Source organism: Bubalus bubalis, chromosome 21, assembly GCF_019923935.1.
Source record: "Bubalus bubalis isolate 160015118507 breed Murrah chromosome 21, NDDB_SH_1, whole genome shotgun sequence".
Taxonomy (NCBI): domain Eukaryota; kingdom Metazoa; phylum Chordata; class Mammalia; order Artiodactyla; family Bovidae; genus Bubalus; species Bubalus bubalis.
In genome coordinates this window covers 23,577,439-23,603,311 of record NC_059177.1, presented here as the reverse complement: position 1 = coordinate 23,603,311, position 25,873 = coordinate 23,577,439, and the positions used below count along the sequence as shown (strand labels likewise).

The 25,873-nt window shown below is 38.6% G+C and overlaps 1 protein-coding gene across 3 annotated transcripts in view; it reads left to right on the top strand.

The window, feature by feature from the left end:
- The window catches only part of CNTN4 (contactin 4), a 1,023,537-nt gene that overhangs the window by 606,475 nt on the left and 391,189 nt on the right, over positions 1–25,873 (top strand). The window lies entirely within an intron of this gene.

Genomic DNA, 25,873 nt, shown 5'->3' with positions numbered 1-25,873 from the left:
TTCAGTTACAGGTATGAAACCACCTAGAAGAGGACCTGGTCATGAGGACAGCACTCACACTGTTCTTCCTGCTTGTTGATATGTCTTGAATGCTTTCTTTGAATGAGGTACTCTCTCCTAAGCATATTCATTGTCTCATTCTGTTATTATCTTCTTTATTACCAAAAAAAAGAAAAAAAAAAATCCTGAGTTAAGAGAGATTAAAGAGCATGGTAACTAGCTGCATTGTTACTGAGATAAGATACACAGGGTTTAAATTCAGAAGTTTTAACCCTAGAGACTCATTCTTATATAATACATTGATCTATGATTTCCTATGAATAAATTATTGCTATATTATTATCCTATCTTTATTCTTCCCTCCAAAGTGATGATAGTCTCTTACTCATGTTTGGAAGCTGAGCAACAGACACCCAAGGAAGAAAAATCAAAGATATAATTTATACAGTTTGGGAGAATGGGGTGGTTTCATGGAGAAATCTCATTTGAGGTACTCTTTGAGGAATGGATGAGCAAGATTTGGCCAGACAGAAACCTGGGATTTCAGGGAAAAGAGACTGCATGTACAAAAGGATTTGATAAGATGTTTTCAAAATTTACAGTGTACAGAAGAAAATATTTTAGTGAGGACACCTTCCTTGATGATCTATACATAATTTTCAACCTCTCTGGAATCTTGATAAATGTATTTAAAAAGACAGTTAAAAATAGTAGAGAGAAAATGATTGGAGAGCAGATCTTTCAGAGAAGACCTTAATTGGACAACATCCTTCCAAGGTATGTGGTGTTTGTCCTTAATTGGAAGATGTTCTTGTGGACCAGGGGTATCAAATTGACTTTTCAGTCACATGCACATAAACTTATCAGTCTGCAGTATTCTGATTTTTAGACTAAGTGTGTATCTGAGGCATAGCCTTCACATTGAACAACTTAAATCCAGTAACAAGTGATCACGTTTTGGAAATTAACACATTGGATTCAACTGAGAGTTTTAAATACCTTCTGGATTGAGCAGAAATTGTCTGTGAATAGTAAATTATTAAATCTCACACATTGAGCATCAATTTCATGGAAATAATAATATATATAATTATGTAGAATTATACATAGTAAACTCATACATATATAAACACACACATACGTATATGTACATGGGCTTCTCAGGTGGCGCTAGTGGTAAACAGCCCACCTGCCAATGCAGTCAGACACGACTGAGTGAGCACGCACACGTACGACTGGTTTCATCTTAAAAATAGCTCTTTAGGAGAACTGGGAAGTAATAGTCTTTATAAAGATGGGCCGAACATCATCCAACAGCATGTTTCATTGTGAGTTTTTTGTCTTAAGCATTTTAAGCAGTTGACTTCAAATTCCCAGCAGATGGTGGGTGGCAGCAGGCAGTCACTCTAGTCAATGAGAAATCAAAGTGAACTTTTAAAATAGCTGATTTGTAAACTTGGAACAAAAAGGAGTGAGTGTTAGAAAAGTAATAGATTTTCTACAACGCATCTTATTATGTGCAGATCAAAAAATTGAGAAACTGTAGAATTTGCAATAAGCACAACAATGTGTATTTTACATTATGGAAGTGTAAAGCAGGTAATGAGTCTGTTAGCAGAGAACTTGAATATTAGCTGTCACCAAATCTCTTTCGTATGTAATAACCTAGGAAATGCAGAGCAATGTGTTTTTCTCCAACAAAGTTTAATACAAGTGTCTTCTAAAAGACTGAGTTTTCTATTAATGATTTAAAGCAGAATAAAAATAAGGGTACTTTTCTCTACAGTACCATTCTACAGCATGATTGTAATGGTCTTACTATACTTGCTATTCTTATTACTATACTTGCTATTCTTGTTAATTTATTCTAGTACGATTGGAGGAAAAGAAATGGTTGTTTATAGTTAATCTTTTAAATTACTCTTTAAGATTTTTGAGCATTTCGAAGTCTAGAATTCCATGAATTTGTGCAGAAATTATTATTCAACCCTGGGTTAATACATGAATGTGTGTGTCATTCTTATCTATCGTTGGTCACATTTATGCTTACTTTGACCTTAAGAATATTGATCATAACCTCTCTCTGCAGTGGAAATTTTACATGTTGTTCAACTTTATCTTACTCGATAGATGCTTAATAAAAACCAAACCAAGATGATTTATGCCACTTCTTTTCTCTTTAGTTGTCTTTTTTGTTTGTCTGTTTGATCTTTGTTCTATGGTAGAGGAAACAGTTGATGTCAGAGGGGTGAGGGCTGGGGATTATATTTGAAGTAATAATAAGAAATATTCCTAGCACAGATAGGCCATATTTGCAGATAACCTTTCTAGTTTTTTTACTCTGCAGTATCTTCTATTATCCAAGATTCCCCAGGCCATTTTTTGCACGGTTGGTTTATCAGCATTAAATGGAATAGTTCAATATACAACTCAGCCTTTCCAAATGTCAGACACATGAGATGGCTAAGAAACTTCATCCAATGCCAGTAATAGAAAAAGAACTACATGTCTATAATGCAAGCCTGCATTAAATCTTTAGACTATATGGCTTTTCTCACGCCTTAGAAAGTCAACAAATGTGATAATTCCCCAACCAACTGGTTCCCTTTCCTTAGTTGAGTGATCAAGGGGGTAAAAGTGCAAATTATCATTTTAGCTGCAAAGGTACAATTTTACATTAAGCAGAAAAAGGGCGCATGTGTTTTATTAAAATGTCCTCCATATCTGTTTCAAACTTCAGTTCATTGAAATGCCCTGAAAATTAAATAAACACACAACAGGGCTTGCTAACATCTTCAATGAGGTGCTTAATTCCCCATCTTAATCAGCCATTTTCCATCCCTTTCTTCCTTCCTACCTATCTGTCAAACATTCCTTAATTAAGAATTATTCTTAATTACAAAGTTTATGTGTCATTTTATTTTAGAGGTAATTAATTAAATTTAACACTAATCATTGAGGATATTGCCTTTTCTGCACACACATTGTTGCTTAATTATTGGAATACCTTGTATCCCGGGCTAAGAGTGGAGCGTATCGATTTGTTTTATGTCTGGGATGTGGCCACTCATACTGAATAGGACAGAGACTCAGCCCGTTGAACAGGCAAAGAAGTAAGAAGCATTTTTTTTTTTCTCAGTTGATAAAGGACAGTGAACAAATGTACTTTGGTCACTCAGTGCCTTGTGTATAGTCTCTGAAGGGCAAGGAAGTGTGATGATTATAGGTGATTGTAGGTATAATTCGATCCTAAAAACTATAATAGTCATAGTGAAGCTATTCTGTAAGGGTCCTTGGGTACTTGTTAGAATGGGTTTGCCAATTTTTGTGTGTGGAAGATTATACTGAGGTCATCCTGGGCAGGTCACCAGGTTACAGGAGGGAAAGAACCAGTGAACAGATTAAGAAAGGCCTGCCTTAGACTTTGGGTCCTTCTCGCCATCATTTCCCCTCCCGTGCTCTCAGATTTTATCTCTCGTATCACTTTCTCAGAGAAACCTTCCACCACTAAATTATATACCTTTCCCTGACACTACTCATCCTTATTATAATTTTAATTTATCTGGTTGATTATTTGATTATCTGTCTCACCCCAAAAATAAAATATCTTCAAGGGCAGAGATAATTTCTAATCTTGCTTATCATTTATTTATCATTTGTTTCATATAATTTATACAGAGTAGACACTAAATAATTTTTTAATGAATAATCTATTAAATATGTTTCCAAGAAACTGGGCAAGATATTTGACATATTTTGAGTGTTGTGTCCATTATGTTTGGTGTTACTGTATTTTGTGGGGAACCAAGCCACAACTTTCTAGATCTTAGTTCCCTGAGGGGATTGAACCCTGGGCCCAGGCAGTGACAACACTGAGTCTTAACCATTGGGCCAGCAGGGAATTTCCAATGCTACTGTATTATTTGGTTCTAGGAGCAAGGAATAGATGTGTAAATGTTAATCCTTGCCTTCAAAGATTTATAATATGGTAGAGGAAAAGCTCATACAATTAAATATCATATAAGTCAAATTATAATACATACTATATAAAAGATATAAACACATCTCTATGAGAACACAGAGAAAGCAAATCTGCCAAGATGGACAAGGCTTTTAAAATGCAGAGACTATTTGAAATCTGCCTTGAAAGTAGTTTTAGATAAATGAGGAACTAGGGAAAGGGCATGTTGGAAAGAGGTCAGAAGATGAGCAAAGATCAGATGCATATGTGAACGTGATGTTATCACATTGTCAGAGATTGGGAAACATGGTGGTGCTAAATCCTAGCAAGGATCCAGTAAGACAGGCATTCTCTGTGCTCTTGGCAGGACTACGAAGATGTAGACACTTTCTAGAAAGCCATTTGGCAATACGCATTAGAAGCGTATCAATATTTCCTCTTCTAGGAATCTGTTTAAGGATCAGAGATATGAGCAATTCTTTATGTTGAGAATTTTTTATCATGGTATAATTAACAAGTACTAACAGCCTAAACAAATAATTGAAGTCCATGATTAAATTATGGAATTTCTGTAGTGAAGAGCTATGCATCCATTAAAAATAATGTTTTTAAAGAATATTTAATTACATGGAAAGGTGATTGGAATGCAGTATGTATATAGTATAATGAAAATTTGAATGGAAGGTTGGACAACAGTTTTGTAAAGGTGAAAATAGACCTCTGGGGAAAAAGGGAATAACAGCAGTATGCTAATTTGCTATCATAATTACCTTTGGGTGATGGGGTTATAAAGACCTTCCATTTTGTTCTGCATATTCTATTTGTTTTCAGACTTTCTACAGTGGATATATTGCTCTTGTAACAAGGAAAACAGAGATATTTGAAATTATATATTGTAAAGGAAATTGGATATGATATGTTATGGCTAAACTATAAAATGTACAGAGAAGAGTTTTAGAAAATATGGCCACAGTTTTAAAGGTTATTTAGACCGTAATTGGAGAAGGAAATGGCAACCCACTCCAGTGTTCTTGCCTGGAGAATCCCAGGGAGGGGAAGCCTGGTGGGCTGCTGTCTATGGGGTCGCACAGAGTCGGACACGACTGAAGCGACGCAGCAGCAGCAGCAGCAGTGGCTAGAGCCTTAAATTAAGTATTCAAGGTGATAGGGAAAAGTGCATAATATGGCCCTCCACTCAAATTTTATAATCTGGCTTAGGGAAGAAAGACGTGTGTGTGCATGCTTAGTCGTTTCTGACTCTTTGCAACCCTTTGGATGGTAGCCCGCCAAGCTCGTCTGTCCCTAGGATTTCCCAAGCAAGAATACTGGAGTGGGTAGCCATTTCCTCCTCCAGGGAATCTTCTAGACCCAGAGATTGAACCAGCATCTCTGTGTCTCCTGCATTGCAGGCAGATTCTTTACTTACTGAGCCATCAGGGAAGCAAGACATAAAGGAGTAAATTAATAGCAATGCCAGGTAATAGTTCTAGCCATACCATGGATCCAGGATACTATAAATTTGCCAAAGTGTTATATATAAGTTATGACCTAGAAGTTCAGATCAGAGATTAGCCTACTGAGTAATTACATAGAATTTGTAAGTGCTTTTGCTTTACCCAACCATGTCCTTTGAGGTACATGTGGTCCCATCACCTGTGCAAGGACATGTGGGCTCTGCAGTTACCTGCCGTGGCAGTAGACTCAAAGAGCAATGGATAAATGTGTGTGCACTGACTGAAAAGTTGTGGAGGTTGAGGAGAAAGAGATCCCAGACTTCCCCCAACTAGGAGTCCAGAAATAAGTAGATATTCCTCCTTAGCCTTCTTTTCTCAAAATGTGTTTCTCCAAAGGATCCCATCCTAAATATCTTACTATGTAAGTTGTACCATCTCCCATTTATGATGAACATTAATTACACATACATACACACCTATGTGTGTGTACATGTGTATGTATTATCTGTATATGCATATGTGTGCGTTGTGTATATACGTTTTCTTCCCATGAATCACTCAAAATCTATGGCAGGTGATTGTATAAACTCATTTAAATGAATTTACTATTTTCATTCCTGTTGCCACCAGTTTTTTTCATCTCTAATTATTTTTTAAATTATTGGAATGAATATGTATGATATTGTTATTGAAAAATGCCTTATATTTTGGAAAAGAACAAGAAAAAAAATTTCTGGATTCCTAAAAGAACAAATAAATTCCCTTTTGAAGGTATCATAGCAAAGTTAAAATATTAGGCAAATGGTGTATTTCTTAGATGTTTACTTAATATTTTTGTGTTTGTTCTTTTGATATGAATTTTCATCCATTCCCACATACTTATAAATCCTCCACTAGGTATAAAGCTATTGAGAAGTGTTGCAGAAATAAAAAGTACAAGTTAAGGAACATGAATCCCTACTGACCACAAATGCTGAGATTCTAGAATATATAAACCACATTCCTTATACATGAAACATTTATGGTCACTTAGAGGATTCAAGCCAATAAAGGTGCTGGTTTTGGACTCAAGAAAATCTTAACCATTAGCCTTGACCTGTGGGCTAAAGAAATCAAGGACATCTTTACAGAAAAGGTGACCCATGATCTACGCTCTTGGTTGCAGTCTCTTTTTTGGCGAGGATGTCAGAGATCTTTTTTATCATCTGAGGAATTTGATTGTTTTCTCACCTTCAAAACTCACAAGTACATTGTAATTCAATTTAACAAATCGGCAAATTATCTCAAAACCAGTTTATGTGTATTTAGCTTAGTGTTAGTTGCTCAGTTGTGTCCGACTCTATGTAACCCCATGGACTGTAACCCACCAGGCTCCTCTGCCCATGGAGTTGTCCAGGCAAGAATACTGGAGGGGGTAGCCATTCCCCTCCCAAGGATTAAACTTGAGTCTCCCACTTTTCAGGCAAATTCTTTACCATCTGAGCCACCAGAGAATCTGATGCTTTCAAACCCCTGCTCTAATGAGTATTTAGAATCTGGTCTTGTACTAGGCTGGAAGCAGGCAAAGTCAATTGTATGGAAGTAAATAAAAACACCGAGGTGAAAATGCATGGAGTGTATATAGAACATGAAGAGTAACTCTGAATACCTGGAGTTGGGTAATAGAAGATCTACATTGAAAGGTATGGGAGGGATGTCAAATCTCTAATTACTGAAAATTGCACCCTGGTGCCATATTATACCATAAGTCTATTTTCAAGGACCTGCCTTTTAGCCATTGTTTAACTCTGTGTAATTCAACAAAAGTACCCAGCCTTCCTAACTTCATTCTAGGGCTTTAGCAACAGTTCATTTTGCTCTTATCCTTCATAAGATGGTTTTCCTTCTGCTGCCAGTGTCCAGGTGTGTGTTTGGCTTTCAATGAAACCAAAGGAAAGATTGGACAGACTGTACCAATCACTGACCCCATCTTTTGGAGTGATTGAGGTCTGTCTTGTCACTTTCCTGTGTGGGGATATTTTTTTCTCCTTAGATTCCCTGTAAGTCAAAATAATCCACCATTATTGTGATAGCATGTCCATCTCTGAGAATGTCACAAGCTCTTTACAACAAGAAATGGAAAAGAAAGATGATGCTTTGCAGACTTGGGTATAGTTATTTTCAAACAAAAAGGGAAAATGACAAGAAGAGATTGAGTGGAGTAAAAGTAAAGATAAGGCTGCTAACTTGAAAAAACAGTAAAGACAAGGTTGATAGACCCTGAACAAATGCACATAGCTCTCTCATGCCTGTGCATGCATACATACACACACACACACACACACACAGTCCTAGGCAGCAACTTCTGTTAAGAGTTTTGTTGATGATGTGATTTTCCTGGTATTAATTTTTTATCATAGGAGTATAGTTATCTGCTCACGCTTGAACAGAGTTCAGTTAGTTCTTCTAAACATATGTTGAAGATTAAATGACTCAATACATGTAAACACCGAGACCAGAGCCCAGCACCTATGAATACACTTCAAGTGTTTTTTCCATTATTATTGATGTTAATAGTGACATTGATGATGATGATGGTCAACAATGGTATAATTCTAACTTGTTTATTCCTTAGAAGAACCCAGTAAAATAATGAGTCTTTTGGCCCCTTTAGCTATTTGAGCAAAGGTAACTGAGAGCTGCAACTAAATGGCCTCCTAGCTGGTGCCTTCTCAATCCTTGACTAAGAATGTTTCAATAGCTTTTCAGGTGGCAGGTATTTTATTGTATACTCTCAGGACCACCTGACATAAAATCTCTTATATTGTTTGTTTAAATGGAGATTCATGGGATCTCCCTTAAACCTATTAAAATAGAATCTCTGGGCATGGGTCTCTTGAGCCTGCCTTAAGACTCTGCAACCATTGTTCTAGCCAAACTCTGAAAACAACTCGCATTTATATATAATTTATAAGATCTATCTTAAAGGTGGGCTTTGATTAGATGAGGACTAGTGGAGAATGCTGGTGCTAAAATGTCTTTACTTTTTCTGCAATTCACACTATTAAATATTTATCCTTTTGGTTTCTAGCTTACCTATAGGAGTTTCCATTTAAAATTTAAATACTTGGGGAAGCCATTAACATCCATTAGCACTCTGTGTGATTTAGAGATTTGAAAGTCAATCATTCAGCAAGGCTTCTAGGGGAGAGGAAGACGAATGAATCCCAATGAGAACAAATGAGAGAGAAGGCAGGGAGCAGAATAGATCAGCAGAACCAAAGCAGTGCAGCTGAGAATCCTGGACAGTTAGGGAATATGAAAATGATGGATTCTGTAGCCAAAGGCAAAACAGAGAAATTGTCAAAAGTTGTATATCTGGCTTTAAAATATGCTGGTGGTAGATGTGGATCCAAGGTACCATTTTTTCCTGTTTCCTTCTCAGCATGGTCTAGAGTCTGATGTCTGACCCATGTATTTAAAATATAATGCAGAGTTCAGACATCGCAATATAGACCATGGGACAAAGCATGGACCCTGAACATGTCAGATACAATTAAATCTAGATGTATCCAAACAATGGTCAGATCAGATCAGATTAGTCACTCAGTCATGTCCGACTCTTTGCGACCCCATGAATCGCAGCACACCAGGAATCCCTGTCCATCACCAACTCCCGGAGTTCACTCAGACTCACGTCCATCGAGTCAGTGATGCCATCCAGCCAGCTCATCCTCTGTCATCCCCTTCTCCTCCTGCCCCCAATCCCTCCCAGCATCAGAGTCTTTTCCAATGAGTTAACTCTTCGCATGAGGTGGCCAAAGTACTGGACTTTCAGCTTTAGCATCATTCCTTCCAAAGAAATCCCAGAGCTGATCTCCTTCGAAATGGACTGGTTGGATCTCCTTGCAGTCCAATGGTAATCACCTAATTTTGTTCCAGGAATAAAAGTTTTCAATTTTGAGTACTATTTCCCCTAATCTGTTTTTTTTTTTTTAATTACTTGCAAACTTTCAACTTTTTTTTCTTTTTAGTGGTCACAAAATAATTTAACAAAAAGTCATATCCTTCTGACTTTCTTACTATTAATATCTATGTGAACATATTGTTGTGCAGATTAAAATCATAAAGCAAGGATCAGAAATACTCACACAAGATAAACTGGGAGGAACAAAGGAGAGAATATATTTAGGAGTGTTATTGGCCAGACCATGGCCTTGTTCAGTGATCAGCATGACAATTTGTACTTGCCAGAACTTGTGGACTAGAAAGATTAGCCATACGTTCCTGTGAAATGGAAACTACATTTATTTAGCGATTAGCTCTTTCTTTACGTAGCAGTTAGCTTTGGTTACTTTAATTTACAGAACCATCAGTGATGATAATCTGCCATTTCTCCCTTGTATGTACATTATGTACCATCTGGTCTTTAACCTGAAACTGTCTACATTATGAATCATCTTTGTTAGGTCAAGCAATGGGGATAAAAATGCACAGTAACTTACTGCAGAACCGAAGAAAGGCGTTCAAAGAGAGGTACCTTCAGCATCACACTTTGAGAAGTAGTGAGAGTGCAAATACTTTTGGTGACCTAATCTCCATTCCATACCCTTTAACTTATACCAACAATGTTAAAAATAATTTTTAAACAAGAATGCATATAAACCTCTGAAGAAACCAGAAGAAATAGTTCAATTCTTCCCCCACAGCATGTTTTCATGTAGTTTTATTTCACATTTGGAGGTGATACTATTCCATTAAACTTAGTAGCATTTGGTCTTATACTAAGACAAGATATAAAAGTAAAAGGGTCCTTCCAAAAATGTCACTGATTTGACAATTTTAGTAATTTTAAGGTTTAGAATCCAAGAAGTAAGCTTCATAGATCAACATTGTGATTTAAAGAAGAAAACCTAACTACATTCTGTGGGCTTGTTTATTTTGTTAAAGTATGAGACTTATCTATGTTTTCTTTGCTAGATTAAAGCCTTGTTTTCCATCTGTTTGAGCCTCTTGTTATTTAAATTGCATTTTAGAAGAAAGAGTAGATGGTGGTGGTTTTGCTTTACATCAGCTGATGCTTCACAGTTGTGTTTCTATTCCAGTTTTTAACCTCAGTTGGTGGAGAAGGCAATGTCCTCCAGTACTCCGGTACTCTTGCCTGGAAAATCCCATGGGCGGAGGAGCCTGGTAGGCTGCAGTCCATGGGGTCGCTAGAGTCAGACACGACTGAGCAACTTCACTTTCACTCTTCACTTTCATGCATTGGAGAAGGAAATGGCAACCCACTCCAGTGTTCTTGCCTGGAGAATCCCAGGGACGGGGGAGCCTGGTGGGCTGCCACCTATGGGATCGCAAGGAGTCGGACACAACTGAAGCGACTTAGCAGCAGCAGCAGCAACCTCAGTTTGTAATATTATACCCTGTGATTTTGGACTCAAGAAAACCCAAACCACAGAGTAACCTGATTTTTGCTTGGAAAAAATGCACCAGCCAGTTCCTAACTACCCAAACTGTATTTTAATCCCAAAGTGCATGGAATTAAAATAATTTCAAGTGGGAGTACATATAAAGAGAATTACATCCTATACAGTGAAGTCAAGTGGGCCGTAAGAAGCACTACCACCTATAAAGCTAGTGGAGATGATGGAATTCCAGCTGAGCTATTTAAAAACCTAAAAGATGATGCTGTTAAAGTGCCACACTCAATATGTCAGCAAATTTGGAAAACTCAGCAGTGGCCACAGGACTGGAAAAGGTCAGTTTTCATTCCATTCCCAAAGAAGAATAATGCCAAACTGTTCAAACTACCACCCAACTGCACTCATTTCATATGCTAGCAAGTTAATGCTCAAAATCCTTTAAGCTAGGCATCAGCAGTATATGAACCAAGAACTTCCAGATGTACAAGCTGGATTTAGAAAAGGCAGAGGAACCAGAGATCAAACTGCCAACACACATTGGATTATAGAGAAAGCAAGAGAATTCCAGAATACTTCTGCTTCATTGACTACGCTAAAGCCTTTGACTCTGTACATCACAACAAATTGTGGAAAAGATGGGAATACCAGTCTATCTTAGCTGCCTCCTGAGAAACCTGTATGCAGGTCAAGAAGCAACAGTTAGTACTGGGCATAGAACAGCAGACTGGTTCAAAATTGGGAAAGGAGTCTGTCAAGGCTGTATATTATCGCCCTGCTTATCTAACTTCTATCCAGAGTACATCATGTGAAATGCTCGGCTGGAGAAAGCAAAAGTTGGAATCAAGATTGCTGAGAGAAATATCAATAACCTCAGATATGCAGATGATACCACCCTAATGGCAGAAAGTGAAGAACTAAAGACTTCCTGATGAAGGTAAAAAAGCTGGATTAAAATGCAGCATTAAAAAAACTGAGATCATGGCATCCAGTCCCATCAGCATATAGATGGCAAATAGATGGGGAAAAAGTGGAAACTGACAGATTTTATTTTCTTGGGCTCCAAAATTACTGTGGACAGTGACTGCAGCCATGAAATGAAAAGATGCTTGCTCCTTGGAAAGAAAGCTATGACAAACTTAGACAGCATATTTAAAAGCAAAGATACCACTTTGCTGACAAAGGTCCATATAGCTATGATTTCTCCAGTAGTTGTATATGGATATGAGAGTTGGACCATAAAGAAGGCTGAGCATCAGAGAATTCATGCTTTCAAATTGTGGTGCTGGAGAAGACTCTTGAGAGTCCCTTGGACAGCATGGAAATCAAACCAGTCAATCCTAAAGGAAATCAGTCCTGAATATTGACTGGAAGGACTGTCACTGAAGCTGAAGCTCCAATACTTTGGCTACCTGATGTGAAGAGCTTATTCATTGGAAAAGACCTTGATGCTGGGAAAGATTGAAGGCAGGAGGAGAAGGGGTTGACAAAGGATGAGATGGTTGGATGACATCAGCTACTCAATGGACTTGAGTGTTCCCAAACTCCTGGAGATAGTGGAAGACAAGGGAGCTTGGTGTGCTACAGTCCATGGGGTCACAAAGAGTTGGACATGACTTAGTGACTAAACAAAAACAGTAAACTAACTTCCCAGCTATTGGTACGTGGACAAAGATCCTTCTTCTAGAGAGTTCTGTGATTCCTATTATTTAACAAGGTCCTTAACATTTATTAAAACAGCAGATGAGTGCTGTTGGGGAAGTAGCAATATTCTTAATGTCTGTAGCCTGAGAATTAGACCACTTTCTGGCAGAGTTTAACCCATACATCAATCCAAATCTACTTTTTGACCCAGGTTAGTTGTGCCTTACATGCTGTGGGAGAAAACTAACTGTATGTAAATTGATGCCACTAAGATTTCATGGCACCCAAGTGGAGATGCCTTGGAGGTTATTAAATATATGACCTGAGGTTTAAGAATGAGAGCCAAAGTAGAGATTTTAGGTTTGGTAGTCCTTAGCCTAGAGTTTAAGGCTAATTGAAGCCAAGGTCGATGTGACCTTATCTGGGAAGAAGATTTTTTTTTTTTTTTTTAATAAGGAACCATGATTTTTCTTTAGCCTACCAGAGATCGTCCACAGAAAGTTTCAGTCATTTAAATATCAGATGATCTAACAGAAAAGTCTGGATTTTTTACTTCTCTTGATAATATGACAACTTGCATTCCTGCACAGCAGCCGTAGACTGGAGCTGAGAAGTTGCCTTCTGTAGACAGGTAGAGCATGTGCTCCTTGGTTCCTCAAGGTTCCCACTACTTGCTCCTGGTCGGCTTCACCCATTTATATGCAAGCCTACCAGCTGTAGACATTTGAATTTGTAATTTCTGATAGACAATTGTAAACACATATCTCTTCTTTTGATTTCATTCTCTCATTCCCTGAATGAACAATTTTTTTATAATTGAATGGGAGCTAAAAGTGTGGCTTTTTGGTAGGGTTGTTTGCATCATTAGAGAGATGAAACTATTAAAAGTTACAATAAGAGGAAATCTTAGCACTTGTTTAGGTAGCCATTCATGGTGCAGATGAAGAATATAAGATCCAGAGAGGCAGGGGCAGAGGCTACTTAGAGTTGACAGTAAGTTCACATCATGAGAAGGATGGGAAACGTGGTCACATGGTTCCTAGAACTTGGAATCTTTAATTATTAACATATCCTGACATATTTGTTCTTAATTGAGCAGAAAAGTCTGTATTTGTATCTGGATGGGAATTAAGAGACACCAAGAATGAAGTTAAAAACTGTAACTAATTTGGTATCTTATTAAAATATGAATATACGATATACAGAATTTGAAGGGATTATAAATTCACTTATTGCAGTTGTGCTTTGCACAGCGCCTTTTAAAAAAAATCTGCTTATTTCTACCTATTGAGAGAAAAATAGCTATTTCCTCAGTATTTTCCTTTGGATCACATTGGGTTTTTTCCCAACACAGTTTGCAATGCAGCCAAATTAAAAGGCCCACAGCCACCACCCTCCACCCAAGATTCAAAGGAATCATTTGGTGTGAAAGGTATGAGTCATGCCAGTCTCAACACCAGCCAATTACTGATTACCCATGCTATATTTTATCATCCCAAATACATGGAATTAAAATAATTGCAAATGTGTGTACACACACAAAGAGAAATACATCAAATGCACTTAGCTCTCTGCTGCTGGTGGGAGGACAGGGTTATTTGCTCTGAGTGGTGTGTGATTTCTGTTTTGAGCAATATGCTTAACTTGAACCTGCATTTATTAAATAGCAGATGAGTGTAGGCAGTTTGATAATGAGGAGCCACCTAGCAAGGTTAACCCTTCATCAAGCTTAAAGGCATGAATAGTCCCATCCAGTTACCAGCTGCAATACACATTTACCTAGTAAAGTGTTTATACAACCTTATTCTCTCTGTAGGTCTTTGTAACCCTCACTGCATATGGAGCCATTATTTGAGTGCAGGCAGGTAAGCTGAGTCCAGGTGGGGAAGATCCCCTGGAGAAGGGAATGGCTACCCACTCCAGTATTCTTGCCTGGAGAATTACATAGACAGAGGAGTCTGGTGGGCTACAGTCCATGGGTTCACAAAGAGTCAGACTTGACTGAGTGCCTAACACTTGACTTTCACTTTCTATGAGCTAAGCATGACTATGGCCCACCCACTAGTCAGAGTTAAGCATTGAGAACATTGAAAAAGTTGACAGTCAAGGAACCATTAAACCAAGAAGCAGAGTCTAGATGAGGAGACACAACACTTACTGAGTTTCATTATAGCACCTGTAGGAGAAGAAACACTTTTTTCTCTATAGTTTTTTCTAACTAATCCAATAGTCAATTTAGCAGAGGACAGGTTAACAGAAGAAAAACAACTGTAATTATATATGTACAGGTTCCATAAGAATATTGGACAGGAGGGTAAGATGGGCATTTGAGATTATATGCTGCTCTGAGTTGAGGATCAGGATAGGAACCTGGGGATTCAAAGAGTGAAGTCGCTCAGTCGTGTCCGACTCTTTGCGACCCCATGGACTGTAACCTATCAGGCTCCTCCGTCTGTGGGATTTTCCAGGCAAGGGTGCTGGAGTGGATTGCCATTTCCTTCTCCAAAGAGGAGGAGGTTAATTCTCAGGACAGTAAGTGGAGCAGATGTTTGTAATTAGATGTTTATACTACCGTACAGATAGGTCATTCACATAAAAAGTTATCTCTGGTTTTAGCTCTCTTTCTGGAGCAGGCCCCTTATCTAAAGCCCTTTAATTAGTCAAGAGAAAGATAAAAGTCTTCCTTGGGTCTGCTGGTTCTTGATTACCTTAAGTTCAAAATAGTTCACATGCCAAAGTGGCACATTTTGGGGTGGCTCATCTGAACCCCTTTATCATGGAAGACTCTATACTAAATCATCCACAATTAAAAGTGAAAGTTTAACACAACATAGATTTCTGGACCTTGCAGACAAAAGCATGTAACAGTAAAGTGCAAGACTTCATTTCTTTATTTGCTTTAAAGCAACTTATTTCTAGCTATGAAGCTCCATCCAGGCTTTGCCAGTTTGGTGAGAAAATTACATTTCCATCCTTACTGGAGCCAGTCCAGCCCCTGAAGTTGTACAAAGGAAATGGGGAAGGATATGTAAATATTGGTCTGCTAAAATTGCCACTGGCACTCTCTTCCTCAAAACCCAAGTGATTCCTTGAAATGTGGCAGCTCTCAACAATTTGGCCTCTAGAATAAAGAATCTAAGCCAGAGTTATAACATCAGTACCTTGGATAGCAGCTTCATAGGCACATCTCAGATAACCCGATGGTAGAGGCAAATCCTGATTTGCCACAAATGTCCCACTCCCATAGAACTGCATCCCCTCCCCAGTCCAAATGGATCTCCTTTTTCTTCCTGTTTATGACTCTTGCCCCAGCCCATTTCTCTGTATCTTGCTAGAGACTGCTTTGTACAAGCTCTTTACTATTCCTTTTAGGGAAGATGGAGAGAGATGAGGAGTAGGAGAAGAGATGTCCCCTCCCCCTTCTTCAGGAGACATTTGTCTATATCTGCAGCTCAGTTCAGTTCAGTTCAGTTCAGTCGCTCAGTCATGTCCAACTCTTTGTGACCCCATGAATCGCAGCATGCCAGGCCTCCCTGTCCATCACCAACTCCCGGAGTTTACTCAAACTCATGTCCATTGAGTCGGTGATGCCATCCAGTCATCTCATCCTCTGTCGTCCCTTTCTCCTCCTGCCCCCAATCCCTCCCAGCATGAGTCTTTTCCAATGAGTCAACTCTTCGCATCAGGTGGCCAAAGTAATGGAGTTTCAGCTGTAGCATCATTCCTTCCAAAGAGCACCCGGGACTGATCTCCTTTAGGATGGACTGGTTGGATCTCCTTGCAGTCCAAGGGACTCTCAAGAGTCTTCTCCAACACCACAGTTCAAAAACATCTATTCTTCAGCACTCAGCTTTCTTCACAGTCCAACTCTCAGATCCATACATGACCACAGGAAAAACCATAGCCTTGACTAGACAGACGTTTGTTGGCAAAGTAACGTCTCTGCTTTTAATATGCTATCTAGGTTGGTCATATCTTTCCTTCCAAGTAGTAAGTGTCTTTTAATTTCATGGCTGCAATCACCATCTGCAGTGATTTTGGAGCCCCAAAAAATAAAGTCTGACACTGTTTCCACTGTTTCCCCATCTATTTCCCATGAAGTGATGGGACCATATGCCATGATCTTAGTTTTCTGAATGTTGAGTTTTAAGCCAACTTTTTCACTCTCCTCTTTCACTTTCATCAAGAGGCTTTTTAGTTCCTCTTCACTTTCTGCCATAAGCATCGTCCTGCTCCTCAGCATCATCCAATGCACAGAGCAGTACCCATACAACAAAGAATTATCCAGCCCTAAATGTCAGGATTGCTGAGGTTGAGAAACTCTGCTCTATGCCTTATTTAATGGGATCAGGTTAGAGATATTTGGAGCCATTTCTGGGAGGAAAACATGAGGCAGGGGGATGGGCACTACTAGAGAGGATTAAATCTGTGGGAGGGTGGTGATTCAGCAGGTCGGGATAGAGTGAACTCTCTGAAATCCACTCTGGGATTAGCGGTTGAGAGGCTGATGTAAGAAGTCTGCGTTTTTAATGCAATTCCCTGGCCCCAATTTCCTTCTCCTCCTCTCTTGCATACTCTGCTATTAAAATTCTTTGGTTTCTATAGAGACACTGAGCAATCCATACCTCCTTCCCTTCTTCCAGCGCATACAGAAAAGTTCTTATCAGTTCACTAAATCATGTGTATTCTTTATGTAACATCATGCATTCCCCAGGAGGGGTGTGTGTGTGGGTGGGTGGGTGGGTATATATGTGTTTTGCCATTGAACTGAGATTATATGTCTTCTTACTACTTTCTGTTTCTGTTGCTCATGGAAAAACTAAACAATGAAACTTAGAAATGTATTCATAATAGCCTGTGGCGTTTAGACTAGCTAATAATTTCCCCTTTTTTCTTTACAATCTCCAATTTCTTTGGTGAGCTATTAGAACTATAGATTTTCCAAAATGAAGTTTCTATTCTGTCAGCAGGTAGTGTGTGTCCTACCTTGTGAGTATTTTGCTACAACTACCATTTCACTTAAATTGCATTATCTGGGACAGGTAATGAGAAACAGAATTGCTCCACTTCTGGTTACAGTGTCCTCCTCCAGTGACTGTGCTCACCAAGAGACAAAGTAGTCTGGGGAAAGTGCCAAATGTGTTCAGTTCATTATTTCTCAGAGAAGCCAATTAGCATAGTGGAATACCAGTTGGGAGGTCTTGGGTAGGTTTTTAACTTGCCAAGCTTTATTTTCTAATCCACAAGTGGGGTAATACTGCCAACATCACAGTTTAGTTGAATAGTCAGTTTTCAGTCCATGAGAGGTGCTTATGTTTTTAACCATCCTTAACAATATTTTCTTCATTTACCTAAGAAAAGGTGTTAACCATCATTAAGTGATCCAGTCCTGAGTTCCTCACCCCTAGGGCAAGGGTCAGCAGATTATGGCCAATGGGGTAAATCCTGATATTGCCTATGCTTGTACAAGTCACAGGCTAAGGATAGTTTCACAATTTTGTAAATGGCTGGAAAAAAAAAGAAAGAAAGAAAAATACTACTAATATCTCATTATACATGAACATTGTGTAAAATTCAAATTTCAATGCCCCTCAATAAAGTTTTATTAGAACTGTCAAACGAGTGTATGTTACTCGGTTCTTTGTCTCGTCACAACAAAGATTTGGAGCGACGGACATTAAAGCCCTCGGTGCGTCACAGCTCTTGGGTCTTGGACAAACCGTGCTACAGCTCTTAGGCAAATCAGTGTTACAGCTCCATTTTTATTTATAAGATAGCAGGAGAATCCAAGACTCGAAGAGGAGAGAGTGGAGGAGTGCGTGGGGAGGGAGAGAGAGAGAGAGAAAGAGAGAGAGAGCGTGCGCGCATGCACGCGGGAGAGAGAGTCCGAGAGAAAGCGCTTTGGCTCCTCCTTTTATATGTTTTTTCCTCCACCTGGGCCTGCCCTATGCATAATTGGGCTTAGCCAGGAGTGCTGTTTGTTCTGCCTGAAGTTTTCACTCTGGTCCTTGGACCTTCCTTTGACCTTCCTTGTCTTTTAGCCACCACCATTTTGGACTCCTTTTCCGTATTCTACCTACCTAACACAACACAGCTACACTCATTCCTTTACATATTGCATGTGAATGTTTTCACACTCAAGACGCAAAGTGGTAACAAAGACTCTTGTCCTCAAAACTTAAATATTTACAATCTGGTCCTTTACAGAAAATGTTTGTCAACCTCTGCCCTGGAGAATACCATGTAGGGGAGACTACATGAGAATTAGTTCCATCACAAATAATCACCTTTACTCTTGCTATCTTTGATGTGGGTCTTGCATTCAAAATCTCTGTTTATTTCTTTATGGTATTCATATGCATGAATTGTCTCTCTTTATTGGCGATTATCCTGACTTACAGTTTCATCTCACTTTTGGCTGTTTGGGAGAATGTATGACCATTTGTTTGAGGCATTCCTCAATAACTTCTCACAGTTGATTCCTTCTGTGCCTCACGGACCTTGACATTAAATCGTATCACCCGCACCGTGGCCTCAGAGTTTGTCGACCACCCAGCCCTTTTTATGATGGTCTAGAAACAAAGAGGCAGAAACATAATTGTATTTATAATCCATGATGTTTGTGATGGTGATAATGATGGAGGTAGTGGTGGTTGTGGTGGAGGAGGAGAGAGAAGAAGAGAAGAAAAAAAACAATATGATTCAGTTTTTCTCCCAATGTGCAGTGATAGCCCAAGGACTTTTATGTCGACAGCTGGCTTGAGGATCACACGATCTCAAGCTGGGTGAAATCAAGGTAGGCGTTCTCTCGTCTGAGGTACTGAGAATGAGGAAGTCACTGGAAAGTAATAGGAGCTATTAATTGCAGTGTCTAGTTCTTCCAAGATCATATTTCATCATGCTATTTACCTGAAGCCACTGCCTCTGGGGAATATATTAATTAGCATAGCTATCAACAACAGTAGCACATATGCATAAGTTAAAACATATGTATTTTGACTACCAAATTGTCTCACTAACAAAATAGGGTTAGATGTACTTTCTTGGTACTGTGAAAATGTGCAAGTTAAAATAAACAATTATTGGAGCTTTTTTTTTTCCTTTTTTGTTTCTGAGTGAGCTAGCACTCAAGCTGTTTGCAATCACAGATATACTTGTGACCTTCCTGAGCACACTGTTGTGTGTCAACAAAATATATAAATGGATACCTACCAGTTCTAGAGGATAGTGTTTGTTCTTCCTGCTTTGCAAAGTATCCAAGGGTGATGAGTGCCAGCATTCTGCACCCATGTTATTGTTGAACATCAGAATGTGATCCAGTTCATTTTCATGTAGTGTGTGGTATAAATCACATCTCAGATGCTTAAAGTTAAGTGGCACACTTGGACCCAAGAGAAGTATTAAATTTTTCGCTAGGCAACTAGCAGTTCTATCTGCTTATTCACAAATATTTGAAGATGCAATCGCTTGATTAAATATTTCTGCAAATAGCAGGAGAAGTTGGCAAGAAGCAGCTTTGCTTCTAAGAGAATTTGATATTCCCCTTTTGGAAAAGTGATGAAAACCAGCAACGCCCAGTTCTTTCCCTCCACCACCTCTTTTCTCCCAGAAACAATCTGCTTTCTCCTTGATGTAGCTCTTTTTTTTTTTTTTTTTTTTTTTAATGTGAATATTTTTAATATGAATAGCAGAGTCTAGAGGATTGTGGCAGGAGGGAGAGAACATTAGTTCCCTTAGCGTTTTGAGTACTTGGATACCTTCTGTTTTTCCTTTTGCCTCTTTCTAAATATGACAGAAAATTTGAGGTTAAGCTTATCTCTCTGAGGTCTGTTCCTGTTTATTTCTTTGACTAAAACATCCTGCCACCGTATATCCTGAGAAGGTTTTTTTCCTTAATACTGTCATAGTTATTTTTGTTATAGACACACTGACACATACAAACACCATTTTATTTAATGATGTGATGACTGTCAAGAAAGGGAAATATCTTATAGAAAAATTCTGAGTTAAAATGTGTAAAAATCAGTAAAAAAGCATTTCATTTGCATTTCTTGATGGTAGGTTAGAATACTTGTTAAAAAGTATGGTAGTTTGAAACGACAAACATGGTACTTCTATAAATGTCCATTTCTGATTTTAATTTTTTATTGAAAATCTTTCCATCATCTTATGAAAATTTCAAACATGCTTTAAATTGAAATTATATCACAGTGAATACCAGTATCCCCACCAACGAAATTCTGTCTTTAACATTTTACCCTCTTCATCCTTCTGTCTATGCATCTCCCTTTCATTCATTAGTTCTTTTTTCCAATACATTTCAAAGTAAACTACACACATCTGTACACTTCTTCCTAACTACTTAGCCAAAATATATATACAATGAAGTATGCAGATCTTAAGTAGACACTTCTTGGGATTTGACAAGGGCACACACCTGTGTAAAACAAACCCCAATCAAGATACAGACCAATATCTCAGAAAACTCATTCCTGTCCCTTCTGAGTTGAGTTTTAAATAAAATATCAAAAGGTTGATTTTGTAAGATTTTCTTTAAAACTCTCTAGAACCAAGAGAAAACATCCGTGAATTTCACAGATTCATCTAAGATAGACTTCCTGACAACCTGAGTTTATGAATGCCCTTGCCTTGGTTTTCTCTTTTGAATATTTTAGTGACATTAAGCAGAGCCTGCTTAACTGTGATAGGAATTATTATCTTTTATTAGGGTCATGCCAGTAGATTATTATCTTTGTTCTCATGGTCATCAAATGGATATATTCTAGTCATGTCACATTTTTGCAGTTTTTCTGACTCTTGTCTGTGAGTCTTTTAATGCTAACTGATCCTTAAATCTTAAGTAGTGGGTCATCTGGAGCTAATAACATGTGTCTGCAACTACAATTACCCTGTGGAAGAGATCCCTGATCTTATTCTTGGAATTCCCATATGAAGAACCAAAAATCCCAGACATGCACATGACTTTTCCCAAGATTGCATATCTCAGCAGTATCACAGCTAAACATTCAGAATACACCTGTCTGGTTCTTTTTAAATGACTAAATGTTTCTTGTAGATTTGTTGTCAGTTCCACAAACCCTTCTCTTCAGTTTATTTTGAACAGGGTTTGTGAAAGGCATCTGATGGGGAATGTTGTGGGAAGTGAGAGGATGTTGTAGGGAAGATGAATAGGGCATAAACCCTGCTGTCTGAAACTATATTTGCAGCAGCAGGGGGACAATCATTTTGTCAGATTATTTCAATGTGATATTGCAGGTCATTTTAGCAATAAGCAAGGTGTACTGTGGGAGTACTCAGGAGAGTAATTTAATCCAATCTTGGTTTTAAGAAAGTGTTTTTACAGGAATGTCATTAGTGTTGAGTCTGAAATTATGACCAGGTGTTACCTGGGAGGTGAAATGTAGGAAGTGAATTGACAGAAGTTAAGGTATTGGAGGTTAAGAAATGAGTACAGCAGGGGCATTGTGCAAGACACTGTTGTTATTTTCAGGGATGAATTACAATAAAAAAGAGGGCTCATGAAGTATGTGTGTGTATGAAGATATATTTTGATTTTTCAATTGTCAAGCTTTGCTACATTCTCTTGTTGGAAATTAGAATTCCTTCACTATGACCAAGGACTATGACCAATGTATTAGCTTTTCAGTTCAGTGCAATTCAGTCACTCAGTTGTGTCTTTTTGAGACCCCATGAACTGCAGCACGCCAGGCCTCCCTGTCCATCACCAACTCCCGGAGATCACCCAAACCCATATCCATTGTGTCGGTGATGCCATCCAACCATCTCATCCTCTGTCGTCCCCTTCTCCTCTTGCCCTCAATCTTTCCCAGCATCAAGGTCTTTTCAAATGGGTCAGCTCTTCGCATCAGGTGGCCAAAGTACTGGAGTTTCAGCTTCAACATCAGTCCTTCCAATGAACACCCAGGACTGATGTCCCTTAGGATGGACTGGTTGGATCTTCTTGCAGTCCAAGGGACTCTCAAGAGTCTTCTCCAACACCACAGTTCAAAAGCATCAATTCTTCGGTGCTCAGCTTTAAGTCCAACTCTCACATCCATACATGACCACTGGAAAAACCATAGCCTTGACTAGATGGATCTTTGTTGGCAAAGTAATGTCTCTGCTTTTCAATATGCTATCTAGATTGGTCATAACTTTTCTTCCAAGGAGTAAGCACCTTTTAATTTTATGGCTGCAGTCACCATCTGCAGTGATTTTGGAGCCCCGAAAAATAAAGTCTTTGACTGTGTGGATCACAATAAACTGTGGAAAATTCTGAAAGAGATGGGAATACCAGACCACCAGACCTGCCTCTTGAGAAATCTATATGCAGGTCAGGAAGCAACAGTTAGAACTGGACACGGACCAACACACTGGTTCCAAATAGGAAAAGGAGTACGTCAAGGCCGTATATTGTCACCCTGCTTATTTAACTTCTATGCAGAGTACATCATGAGAAACGCTGGGCTGGAAGAAGCACAAGCTGGAATCAAGATTGCCGGGAGAAATATCAATCACCTCAGATATGCAGATGACACCACCCTTATGGCAGAAAGTGAAGAGGAACTAAAAAGCCTCTTGATGAAAGTGAAAGAGGAGAGTGAAAAAGTTGGCTTGAAGTTCAACATTCAGAAAACGAAGATCATGGCATCTGGTCCTATCACTTCATGGGAAATAGATGGGGAAACAGTGGAAACAGTGTCAGACTTAATAGGCTGGCATTATATAAAACAAACTGCCTTCTTTTTCTACCATATTTCAAAATGACTATGTAGTAAGTGAAATAAAAATATTAAATTTATTTAATTATTTCCATACTTATTTGCTTAAATTATGCCTACGGTAATTAATTTTAATTTGAGCACATGAAATCCAGTCAAATTTATGAAAATTTAAACATGTTACATTGTAACTTACCTAAAAGCATCAAACAATATTAAATTATAAAAAGATATAATAACAAAAATCTATAACCTTTCTTCTCCACCACTGTCAAAGAAGAAGCTTCTGGTGTGATGGCACAGGGTCTTCCAACTGGGAAACTTGATTCTCAGTTCTGTCCTGGCAGTCCTGGTTCTGCTATTGACTAGTTGAGAATTCTTACATGTCTATTGGTGTTGTCTCTTTGGAATTAAGAGGGTTGAACTACATTATCCCTGAAGAGTTTTTGAGCTCAATTTTCTGTGATTTTAAGGAAAAAGAAAACATTTATCAAATGGTAGGTGAAGTTTTAGCTTATTTTATAACTAGTTACATTCACACATTCACGTTATATACAATCTAGTCCTTCCCTATTTCAATGATTCTTCCAGGTGCTTTGGAAATACTAACTCATTTTAATTTTATTATAACCTAATAAGTTCTCTTTCACAGTTGAGGAAACTGAGGCACAAAGATGTTAAGGGATTTGCCTAAGATAATATCGAGAGAGGTGGGATTTGAATCTAGGTAGTTTGGTTCTGGAGACAATATGGTCTTTCATTTCATCTCCCAACATTTTATGAAAAATTTCAAACATGCAGAGAAGATGAAAGATTGTACATGGACACCCATCTACCCATGGATAGGCTATACTCACTTAGAGTATAAGAGTCCTCTTTTGCGATGGCAAGTGAAGTTGAATGACAACAGATAGATCACTTGAGTGTAAACTACTGCATTTTCATGTACAATGAAATCTTCCCACCCACCTCCCCAGTACTACAGGAAGTGGGTGAGGCACAAGGTCTTATGTGAAGACATGAGGCCTGATCATCTTCTTTGCAAAATGAACTGCAAATGTTGACTTCAGAGTCAAACAATAACAACACTATACACCAACAAATCACTTCACCAGGCTGACTTATATTTCACAGAATCATATCAATTAAATAAACATCTACAGTTATCATTTCTCCTAAGAAATCGCATTGTTATTTTTTCAGCAATGACTATGGAGTATTGTTTCAGTGACAGATATCAAGACTTCATTGATCATAATAGCAGAGAGTTTATTAGCAAAAAACAACACCCATTGGTTTCCCTATTATATAAAGCATACTTTTTAAATGGACTTCCATAGTCATTTGGCTATTTTACTAGATTAATAAACATCTCATCTCCACCAATGGAGAAGAAAATGGCAACTCATACCAGTGTTCTTGTCTGGGCAATCCCATGGACAGAGGAGCCTGGTGGGCTACAGTCCTTGGGGTCACAGAAGGGTCTGATAGGGATCAGACAGAAGCTAGCAAATGAGCACACCTCCACCACAGCAGATGAAAAGTTTACACTTAATGATTTATACAGCCTATATATTGCTGAAGTTGGAGACTTTCTTTACAACTTAGATTTAATATATGCCTAATCCAGTGCTCCAGTGATCTCTGATCCCATCATCACTCATATAGTCTTTAGGATATGACTTGAAATGGTTTAAGGAAATGAAAAGCTACATAGTCTTCTTAAGGCTTAAACTTCAGCTATCATAATCTATCTTCCCAACCCAAGGATCAAACCCAGATCTCCTGAATTGCAGGCAGATTCTTTACCATCTGGGCTTTCCTGATAACTCAGTTGGTAAAGAATCCCTCTGTGATTCGGGAGACCCTGGTTCGAGTCCTGGGTTGGGAAGATCCCCTGGAGAAGGGATAGGATACCCACTCTGGTATTCTTGGGCTTCCCTTGTGGATCAGATGGTAAAGAATCTGCCTGAAGTGTGGGAAACCTGGGTTCAATCCCTGGCTTGGGAAGATCTGCTGGAGAAAGGAAAGGCTACCTACTCCAGTATTCTGGCCTAGAGAATTCCATGGACTATATAGTCCATGGGGTCGCAAAGCATCAGACACGACTGAGAGACTTTCACTTTCACTTTCTTTATCATATGAGCCACCAGGGAAGCTATCTTTATCTACAGCCAAGTTTAATAAAATGTAGTACATATTAAAGTCTTTCATTCAACATCCCTCATTTTGTTTTCTCTACATGTTCCTGTGTTATAAAAATGCATTTTAACATCATTCTGATTGTATATAGATCCATATTTCAGCAATTTGGACATACACACAAACACAAACTAAGATCAAAACAAAAAGCTAGCTATTCATGGCTTTTCCTAGGTGTATATAATGCCCATCTCTAGAATAAAGAACAAATCTCAGACATCACTTGAATAGTGAGAGGTCTAGCCCTCTTCTCGGGGTGAACTCTAAAGACAGGGTCTCCAATATTCTAGCACAGTGGTTCTGAGTATGGTTTTCAGACTAGTAGCAGCATGCTGGGAAGTTAGAAATACAAATTTTAGGACCCACCTCAGAAGTTCTGAACACAAGTTGTGGGAATGAGGACAGTAAGCTGTATTTTAACCAAGTCTTGCAGGTGGTCTGCAAGGAGATCCAACCAATCCATTCTGAAGG